The sequence below is a fragment of the Ischnura elegans genome, chromosome 3, assembly GCF_921293095.1.
Source record: "Ischnura elegans chromosome 3, ioIscEleg1.1, whole genome shotgun sequence".
NCBI classification, from domain to species: domain Eukaryota; kingdom Metazoa; phylum Arthropoda; class Insecta; order Odonata; family Coenagrionidae; genus Ischnura; species Ischnura elegans.
Genome location: NC_060248.1, coordinates 16,887,425 through 16,898,850, shown reverse-complemented (window position 1 = coordinate 16,898,850; position 11,426 = coordinate 16,887,425). Strand labels below are relative to the sequence as shown.

The window sequence follows — 11,426 nt, the reverse complement described above, 5'->3', positions numbered from 1 at the left end:
ACCCCTGATGTGTATCGGACCTGGAACTTCGAGATGGCTAGCCAACACCCTAGTCGCCATATAAAGTAAATCTACTTGTTTTTTTCATCTAGTGGCTTGAAGTATTTATCCCGCTAAAAATCAATTCCCGAGTACGGTCGCATTTGCTAAACAGTGCATTGATAGTTTCCAGTTTTCACAATTGTTTTAACTATTGTTAGGAGGGCGAAGACTCCACACAATTGTACAGAATGAAGTGAAACGGTACGTTACTGAATTGTTGGATTTCTTGCGGACACGGCTGGAGGAAATATTTGTTCCAGAGGAAATCACTGTTTTGTAGAATATGCTTTCTGTTACCCTCTTCCAAACTCTTTACCTTTCCACGGAGTTATACGCTGGGTTTATAACGTTGGACAGTCTAGGATCTCGTGGTTGAGAGTGTGGCGCGTGTTAGCTACGTGTTAATAGTTCGTCATGCCTGAGTACCGGTTACTGCAAGACTGAAAGTGCAGTGCAATGCCAGATCAGCCTACTTGAAGGCCTATAGTCAGAACACGCCACGGGGCCCCCTCTATTTGCAGTTACATTTCTACCGATACCCCATCAGGCACCGCAACATTTATTGTTTTATGGTAATTGTGCACTGCATGATAATTCATTGTTCTATTGGGACTCTTTTGGTACCATTCCTATTTTGACTGAGATAGGCCTCGAGATGGATACTGTGGTATCCTAACGTAAAATATCTTTTCGTTTATTACAATTTACGAATGTAGTGTTCTGAGAGGTACGTTTTTATAGCTTACTTGTCGGCATTTACACTTGCGTTAGGTGTTGATGCTAGGTTTCCAGGTTTATATGATGCTCAAGGTTAGAAATTAAAGTGTAAAATCGAGATATTGTCTTTTTTAGAACAAGTGAAAGCGTGAATCATAGTCTTTTTCTTTGGAAGTCGTTATTTTTGGAACTGTTAATGGCGCAAATCTGATCTTTGCTGTTACGATTTGTTACTGCATGACCTCCCACTTTCATTTCTCTGTGTGATGTAATGGAATCCCGATTTTCGAGTGTTGAGTTGGCCAGCAGGCGTTCCAGTGGGAAGTCCGTTGTGAAAGCGTGGGAGTCTCTTACTGTTAACACCGAGCATTTTTGCACCTTAATATAAAAAAAGACTTCCTCCGCCGGATCAGTGCCATTGAACTCAGGTGCATTCGTCTCGCCCGCGGAACGCGCTACGCTCTCCGGACTCATTCGTCGATGATTCCAAGTCCCCTTCGTATAAAATCCTTGAAATAAGTGGGTATCGGGTGCACGCACTGATGAAAATGCGTACGCGATGGTCTCATTCAGTACTGCTTCGGCTGATGCTGCATTTTGGCAATGTATTTCAGTAGACTTGGTGAAAGCTATATTGCTCGTCACTGCGCTGAGTGACTGCCATGAGGATTTTGACCTCAATTTTTTTAATTAATGCACTGAATTGTTGAGGCCTTTACTTTGTAGAATTCCATTATACGGTTGGAAGGAAATTACTTTGCTTTTCTACAAAACACACACTTTATTGCCAAATTCCAATTTTTTAATTAACCAACAGAATCGTTCTGTTAACCGTATGATTTCCGCCAGCATGTTGGCGGTTTCCGAAAAGGTGTTATGAAATCTTGAACTTCATTATTTATTTCGAGGAAGTAGATAGGATTAGATACAATGATTCTGGAATGACTTATCGACAGTGTAACAAGTCATGCCGTAGGCATATTTTTAGTGCGGTACTTAGGTTTAGGTTGGTTACTTAGGGAGGCGGCTTTGGCGCTAAGTACTATCATTTTGTGCCTCCACAGTGAATCAATGATTATTAATTATTTGGATATGACGACGAATTATTTCTATCCTAGTTGATAGTTAGAATTTCATATTGCCACGGAAGTAATGAAACCCTTATGGCTTACGATGAGAATTCCTTGACATATTGAAGAGTGATTTTTCATTGAACTGCATAACTGTATCCACACGAAAGTGAAATTAGGGAAGGGGTCACCCCCTACCTCCCACGTATTTCCTTGTTTTTACCAGTCATTCTTAAGGACTGAAGTGCGTTGTTGACAGAACCCTATTCAACTTCGTTATTGCCAGACGGCGTATGTTGTTATGCTGTAAGTGTTTGGTTCTGGGTGAAATAAATTTAACGAGTGTTATCCACGTAACGTCGGTTGGCAGGTATATTTATTTTCTAGGATCTAGCATTCAGTAATAATTATTTAGTTATTTCGATAAGTTTAATTTCTTACCGCGTGCATTACTGAAGGTAATTAGCGCCCTTTGCGACCCTCTGTTTTTCAATCTCAGACGTAAGTTTTTTTTTTCATTTTGATTCAGCCTTTTATGTTAGCGATTGGAATACGAAGTTAATTGGTAAAATAGAGTTGGAGTATGACCATGCTCGTCATTTCTATGGCAGTCAAGGATAGCTGGACTTGATGGTCAAATGAAGGATCTAACCCTATCGATTAATGCACCTTCCCACTCACCGGAAATAAGGAAACGATTCAAACACTGCTGTTGCATATTCTCAACTTTTCCCGTGCACCCTCGTGGTGTTTGGAGCCTCTACGCTTTTTCCTCGGTCATGGTGACGATGGCGGAGGGCTGAATTACGCTACATTTGACTCCCCTCCACTTCCCTACGTCTCGACGCCCGAGTTCGGGAGCAGCTGCAAGGTTTTGGCTGGTTCTCGCGTGCCCTTCGGGGGAATATCCTGGGCGTACCTATTATGACACGTGAATAAGCTGCAGAGCAATCCTGTTTTCCACGGCTGCTATTTTTATTCAGGGAGAGGCTGTGTTAGATACGTGAATTTCCCGGCGAAGGCGCGGGTGGGTCCCCGCGAAGTTCTCGTTAAGTCTGAAGAATTCTTCCCCTCTCCCATTATTGATTTCCTTATCACCATCGGCCGCTGTACGGAGCAAATCGATTCATTGTTCTTGGCGAGCATCGGGTTGTGAAGCGCGGATCTACGGTGCATCGTAACCGCCCCCTCCTCCCCCCCCCCCCCCCCCTCCGGTGTGGCGACCATTTTGAGTTCGTCGTGAGATCTAGTGAAGCGTCGGCTGCGGTATGCGTGCTTCTTTACGTCGTTGGTTGCTTTATTCTAACGGCATCACGAAACGCAGTCTGGGCGGACGGATCCGAGGCATTGGTTTCTTGGGACTTCAACATTTTCGCGTTCGGGAAATGATCCCGTCCTCTGTCTCGTATAGGCTGGCCTTCATGTTTTTGGGAGAAGAAAGTTGATCACTCGCGGCGTGTGAGAGAGATCATTTTCCGATTCGAGTTTCTCTCCTCCCAAGGTCTCCAGCTAGAGGTCGGGATATCCCCGAATTCGAACTCATCCAGGGCCAGGAGCCATGACCCCGGTCGTGAAAAGGGAATGTACGCGGCCGCCGCCGCCATCCTTTTCCTTTGCGCGCTCCCTCCTTCTCGAATGTTCGGGGTCTGCGGCGAAGCGGCGGGACCGGTCGCGAGACGGCCGCCCGTGAACCGCTACCGAGGGGGTGGGAGAGGGGGTTTCTCTTCCGTAAGGACATTGTGTTACGGAGAAGACGTTGCACTATCGTGATGCAACCGCACGCGAATCATAAGGAAACTATTTCAGTCGCTTTTAATCAATGGGAAGTGAGTGATTATACGCCCGAGTTTGCGTTTGTTTCACTTCCGATGACTAACTTCATGTCATCATAATTTTTTCGGTTATTTTGGGAGTTCTCTCGTTGTGATTCGTGCGCCAGGAAATTTTATTTTGCATTCGTTGTTTCACTTATTGTTTGATATCTTGTCTGTAATTTTTTAATGATATAATATCGTTTCACGTGGGAACATGTGGACTGGGAAATATTTAATGTTCGTAAATTCTAGTGGCGGCAATGCGGCACGGGGGTATGACAGTCCTGGTTATCTTCCATTTGGTCACTTCCACATATATTTTTCAGAGGAACTTTCGTATGATCGAAATCTCTTAATTCTGCGGACTACATTTTTAACATGACACTTGACAATGTCTTCGTCTACTCTGCTTTATTGTCGATGATATTCGTTTTTACTTAGGCCCAGTTTCACCAACACGGATAATATTCTCTATTATCTCAGTTTTCAAAAACTCGGTTAAAATCATTATCTCAGAAATGTGAGGGCCGTGTTTCACCAACGACGTTTTATCCTAGTTTTCAAAAACCGAGATAATCAGAATAAATGATTTGGCTTGTACGTTTTTCATAACTCTGACGTGGGAAAAACAAATGACGGTAAGCAACCGTATGACATGGAATCAGCTTTAATAAGCCGGTAAGTGTACAATCAAGTACAGAGTGATAAAATGAACAGCAACAGTATTAATATAGACAATGAGAGTTCGAAAAGCTCAAATATTAAGTTTTCGTGTAAGGATTTATTAATTTGCCTTACGAAATACCACGCACGGGTAGTAAAAAATAAATAAAAAACAAATAGGGGAACCGCGTTTAGCAAGAGCAAGGAATGCGAGAATATTGCGGTAAAAAAAACTTGTAAGCACCTTTGTTTAATGCATCGTTATTTAAAAATGAAAATTTTTAATTTACCGAGACTCCCACATTTAAACAAACACAGTTCTTGGTTATTTTGTGCTACAATAATTAATTACGTCTCACATTGGTAAAATTGCGATTTCGAAGATAACGATGCTGTTACATAGGTATTAATTCAGGAAGAGGACAGAGATAAAAGGTTTTTGTACATATATGTAAGAAAATTCAAAGAAAGGCTTATGACATTTATGAATACGAACATATTTTGGCAAGAGTTGTCGGAAATATTGGCTCAAGGGGAGCATAGGCATGGGAAAGCTCAAGTTTAAGAGAAAGAAACGTGAAATTTCTTTGACAAGGGGAGATCACGTACCCCATTATGATGATAAAAAATTTTCCTCATGTCTATGCTTGCTACAATTAAAATTATTCATATACTTGTCGCCGTATGATCAAAACGAAGACGAAAAAAAAAGCTATGCAAAAGTTGCCACGGCGAAGGATCGAACCCTGGTCCCCTGGGTGAGAGTCGACGACGGTACCACACCAACTACCCGAGATATGAATTACCGCGCTATTTTAGCATTATAATCATTATTGAATAAGGCTTGTTAAAAGTACCGCATGAAAATTAATTAATTACCTACAGCCAAACAAAGGCCCATTCATTAGAATCACCACCAGTTTATAGATGTGTTCGCCATTTCGAATGCTATAAAATATACGGCATTGGAAACCTCCACTTCCCCTTGTTAGTAAAATTCGTCTTCTTCAATGAGAGCGAGAACTGCCTTTGCAGTTTCATATGCCATTTTGGGATGAGTAAATAAATGTACTTCACCATATATATTAAAATAATCTGCACGCTCATTTATCCATAATGAACGTGGTCTCCGAATAGAATGTCGATATTCTTCATCGCTGTCATTCGTATTTTGCGAGAGCTGATGAAGCTGCATGCGCGCCATGCCATCTGCCCTCAGATTAACTCGGATAATAAGCTTTGAACTGCGGAATATCGTCAGTAAAAGTATAAACCGAGATAACAGCCCAAAACCGAGTTAATGCATCTGGTGAAACACGATTGTTGTAATATCTCGGTTTTTGAGAATATTATCCGAGTTAATTCAATTATCCTCGTTGGTGAAACTGGCCCTTAGTTGTGAAATTTTGGTATATTTTATGCCACCGTCTCTTTGATTGATTAGTAATTTTTTTACCTTTCCTTTTTGTAGGTGGGGGTGTTTTTTACGCAACGCCATGAACTAGTCAAATCGGCAATTAGTTCATGAATTGAATTTTTCATTCCAATTCTCGTGGTAAACAATTTCCTTTATTGATCGGGAAGATGACTTATGGCTCCTTGAAGTATACCTAATTTGTGAAGGTTGCTCCTTCTAAATGTGGGTATGTTCACATAATCACCTTTGATAGAAATAAATCGTTATTTTGATATTAATGGTTTTCCACCTATATTTTCTTTACCATTTTGCACCTCCGTAACACGTACTTGTTCTATGTTTGGGCCTGTCCCATTTTCTTTTGGTGTGATCGTGAAGTCATGCTATTTTCAGTTGCCGGAGCATTCAATGAATAGGTTACTGCGTAACGATGACCCGGTGAATGTAATCAATCCCAACCGGCTTATTTAAAAATGTATAATGGTTTGGGAATGTATTCTGTTTGTTATGACTTGCCAAGCTGTGTTTACACCGTACATTTTCGCAAACGGGTTTGTGAATGAAGCAACGGCGGATTTCACGGAATTGGAACGGGCTATTAAATGGACGTAAAGGGTCACATTCCCGTATTTTTCGGCGCAATTTTGAATGCACTTGCATTGCTACTATTTCGCAAGAACGTGTAATATGTAAACAGGTTCGATACTAGCACCAGGTCTTTTTCGTGGCTTTAAATTTTCAATCCATTCCACCAAATGCTTTCTCCTATTTAACGTGTGTATTTCAACGTCGGCTTGCATGTGCAATTGTAATTGCATGAAATATTATTACCTGTTCTTTCTTGTGCCACTGTGGCAAATTGAAGCTTCCGGTTAAAAACTTGTGCAGTCCGATTCTCCAAAGAATCATCTTGCCAGTGCCAATCATTGCCTAAGAGCATGGTTGTGATTTAATAAGATTGCCACTGCTATATTTTGAAATCATGTAGCTTGTTTGTGTTTATTATTGAGAACTCTCGCCCTTATTTTGCCTATGGTGATTTTTCCCGATGCAGTTTTATTGTAACGAGGATGAAAGAAATAGGTGTAAACTTCTTATAATGTAGTTACCATGACTATAAGGTGAATAATTGTTATTGTATTGTAATTAATGTTGTATGTGTTAAAATTTCCCAGAATTAGTGATGCCGATTTTTTATGCTGTTTTGGCTACATTTCCTCGTGAATTGACATTCCTTTTGTGATGGTTGAGTCAGTGACATCGAGACGGGAGATTCGTCCCTAATAGGCGCTTAATTTTCATTGTTTGTTTCAATGCTGAATGTATAATTAAATTGGAATAAATTCACGTTGTTATTTTATGCTATAAAAGTATCCGACAATAAATGGTGCTTATTTTGGTTAATAGAAATGATTAGTGAAGAAATAGCCCTTGATGATGTTACATTATATTATCCGTTCTATAATGGCAGTCGTCTTTAAGATCTGTTTTCCTGTCTATGAAGTATTCCTTGGTAGACGAAGTGGAGATAAGGCTGCAGAGATAGCCTCAGAAAAGTAAACACTTGAGGTAATGCGAGGAAATGCCTTTCCCATTACAACCGACTTTTCGATAATTTCATTTTCGCCCGTCTAAAATGGGTCTATACATGTTGCTTTCTTCTCAGGTGTCTTTAGGTAACGTGAGTTATGCCTGATAGAAATTTCCCCACACTTAGTTTGGCTTGGTTTCCATTTATCCAAGTATTGTGCGGCGTGATTGTATAACTCTTCCTCACTGCCACCTTGGATCTCACCAAAATTTCACATGAACTTGGCCTTATGTGTTCGCTCTCTCATTCCGATCGGAAAGTCCGCCCAGGTTGAGTGTATTATTTTATTCTCTTAGGACATATGTTATGTATTCCGAGACTTTTTTCTTCAATGAATTTTCCTGGTTTTACCTTACACAGCATCTCATCTGGCGAATACCTCACTGCGGAGTTGGCCGGTCTGATTATAGTATTGGAACTCGTTTAGCTGCCAGATCATGAGGTAGAAAGACTAGGAATTGTAGCGGAGTGTCGCATAGTAGTGAAATATGCGATGATAGCTTATCCTACGTTCTTGTTTACTAAACTGTGTTGCAATGGTTGAAATTATTTTCACATGTGGGTTTTTCAATTTTTCTTTTGTCGAGCGTGGTACTAATTAACACTGTCTGGAAACTAATATGGATTAGAAATGTATTATCATTAGCTTCTTTGTTTAGGTAAATAATAATAGTTGTCATAGTTTTCAATATATTTTTTATCGTGAGACCGATGTCTGAGTTAACCGTGTAAGGTTAGCTGAAAAGGGTGGAAAGAGCTTTGAGGGTAGATAGTGTACTGAAGGCTAAATTACTAATTGTAAGGAAATACAACATGATTATCAGTAGATGAAGAATTCTGAAGATAATCGCTGCGTCGTCTTACGTGCAATAGCCAGTCGATATCGTTTTGTATTAGATAATTGTGATAGATAACAGTTTTCATCGAATTATTCGTCTTAAATCCTCGTATTTACCCTTCAAGCGCAATTGTTAGTACTTTTTGGACATTTCCGCGCCCCAAACGTAGCTTACGATAGAAAACGAGAGTAAGGAAATCACTAAAATTCGTTCTTCCTGCGAACGATGCAAAACCGCAACACGTGCTGCCAGAACTCATAGCCGAGTATATCCAGTTGCAGTGTAACTGTTAGGTTAAACTAATCTGACATTCAGCTTTACAGTATTAATAGAGCATTTTTAGTTCTGCATGCTTTATTATCATACTCCTACTGTCTTTTATGATCGGTCGGAGCTACATGTGTGTGTCTATCTTGTAAGTTTCTCTACCAATTTGATGTGCAGTGTATCGCTTGATAGGTGAAATCCTAACCATGCCAAACACCACAGCGGTATCTGTACGTGACCGATGTACAGATATGAATATCAATGTTCCTGCTTCACATTAATGTTATGTTGCAGCTATATGCGTCGTTAGGTCACTAAGTTTGAAGCGAGCAAGCCGTATGTTACGAACCCAGTACGATTGGCTGCAGCTTTAGCCAGCCGTAGGAGTAATGCATTGATCCGGCGTCGTTTCTCCAGCTCGTACGGGTGAGGGCGACTCGGTCCGCCCTCGCTGAGAGTTCGTTGCGTTCTTCTTGGTCTGCTGTTGTAGCGTCCGGCAAAAGATGCACTAGTTGTCTCGTGACGTATTACGTACGCCCATCGCCCACTCGTGGTGGTAATTGATTTTATGCCCATGCATTGACGGGATTACGTAAATGGTTTGAAAACAAGCCCGTTGATCGGCGGATTCCTCATTGAATAACTTCCGGTGGTCCACTAGGAAGTGCTTTGAGCCCTCATTCGATTTTTTTCCCGTACTGAAGCCGGGAAATTCATTCGCAGGGGATGTACTATCCTAAGTGGTAGATAGTGTTCAAGGTATGTCCCGGCAGATTTGAAGTATAAATTTAGGCTGTAAAGTGGCGCTTTTTTTATGGGATCAGGCGCCTCTTTATCGACCGCGCGGTCCTTTTCTGGTAGAAGTTTCTAAAAGACATTTTATACACGACGCGTGGAAATGATTTCATTAAATAATTCGGGAATTCCTTCTGAACAATGACCGCGATACTTCTGGGCAAGTGCTTTGTAATATTAGTGAAACAAGATCACACTTAACCTCCTATATTTTTGTGTTTATGTCGTGATTCTAATGTTAATTCATTATCAAGCGCACTGCATTAAAAATCTGATCTCACAGTATGGCCGCGCGGAAGCCGCGTTGCTTTGGCTGTATCGGTGAGTCAAACTCACCCCAACCAGCCAGTTAGAAAAGGAATTTTAAATCAATGGCGAATTTGTACTGTTGGCAGTTTATAATGTTGTTTGTGTGAAGAAGGAAACTTAAAACTATTAATTTGAGTAAAACTTCCGAAATATGAAACATCAACTAGTGCGAAGAAATCGATAAAAAAATGTATTTTTTGTATTTTCAATTGAATTCGCTGGTTTTCCTTATTAATTTGAGGGAAAACTAGAATAATATTGAAAATTGAACGTTGAAAATGTCCCAAAGAATATATTTATACTATTCAGGAGGGAGAAGTGGGGAATGGAAGGAAGACTTTTGACTCCTAACGATGTCGGGACATACTTTGACGTGACGTAAGTGAGTTCACTCATTTTCTATCTACCTCCTCCTTCATCGATTTCCATTTTTTGTTCATTTCATGTGTCACCCTCTCCTCTTTGCCACCCCATTCCCCAAGTGCTCCTCCCAATGACCAATGCCCTTCTCTCTGTGTGGTAAGGTATTGATGCCTTCTACTCCATCTCGTCTGCCACAATTACTTTCCAAATGCTTCGTGTATAGCGCGATGGGCTTTATTGCGCCTAATCATGTCTTTGCAACGTTAATTAGTCGTGCATTGAGCTCGAGCGTAGGTGATTTGATAAGTGACCGACGCATCCTACCATGGCAAAAAATATGATTTTGTCTTTGTCATCTTATCTTGTCAATAAAAGGCTGAAATTAATATTGCTGCGTGCCCTAATGTTTAATTTAGCAGTTTTTGTGCTCTAATAACGACGTACTACTGCTGAAGAAATAGTCAGGGAAAATAACAATTATAGCCCGAGTATTTCTTTTCGCCTGTGCCGTGCTAATAATGAATGCCCAAACCGTCTTAGTATCAATAATTGAGAAAATAATGGTAAGTATTACATAATATGTCAATTATGCGGACGTGAAGACATATGATCGAGAGCTTGAGTGCTCCCCACCCTTGGCCCCTGAGAAACAATTATTCAGCAACCAAGTTTTGAGTATAATGGGTTCATAAAGGCCAGTCATTCGAGTCAGTCGCGTTGCGAAACAAACCTCCCCTTTTTCCTTAAAGTTGAGGCAGTTATTTTGCGATGCTTTTTCGCAGTGAAAATTGTTCACGAGAATAAGTATAACCTGTACGGCGCTGTCACCGTAGTAACAGCTTGTAGTATCTGATTTTCCCTCGGTACCTTCGTTGGCTCTCTGGGCTGAGAAAAACAGGCTTTCCATGAGCTCTCCGCGTCGTACGTATGTTATTGAGGGACGATAGTTCATCGACGATGGAGTAGACTTCACCTGATCGACTAAGCGTCAAAGCTTTTTCCGTAGGTGCCTCGGGTTCTGATCCATGAAGTTAATATTTGTTGGGCGTTTTCCTGGTAGAATTGCGTTCAGTCTCTTGCAAACTTGAATGTTTTCCCTTTCGGTGTTGTACAGCTGGTGATGAATGTACGATTTTTTAAATGTCTGTGGCCTACCATGGGGAACGTAATCTGTGGGTACAGATTCCGGTTTCTTGCCCGTAATTCAGGGTGAATATCGGAGCGTAAAGTATGGAGCATGCGCCGTGCGAACGCCGCGTGCAGACATTTCTGAGCCAGCGCTTTGAGGCGGTGCAGCTTTCGTGTCTTCTCCTGAGGTGTCGCACTCACAGCAAGACCCTAACTGGAGTCATGACGATGAAGCGCATTTAAAGATGGCGCTGAGAGCGTCTCTTACGGTTTTAGCCTCGCCTCAACTAGTGATATCCGCCTCGCGGAGGTACCGTTAGTCAATGATTTTTTGTGGATCAGTTCGGGTTACGCGATGTATATATTTTTTCCCCCGAAGCCCTCACCTTACGCGTGATTTAAATGGTAGGC

The 11,426-nt window shown here is 41.2% G+C and overlaps 1 protein-coding gene across 6 annotated transcripts in view; it reads left to right on the top strand.

Annotated features, from left to right (window-relative positions):
• The window catches only part of LOC124155491 (chromodomain-helicase-DNA-binding protein 7), a 115,434-nt gene that overhangs the window by 11,797 nt on the left and 92,211 nt on the right, over positions 1–11,426 (top strand). The window lies entirely within an intron of this gene.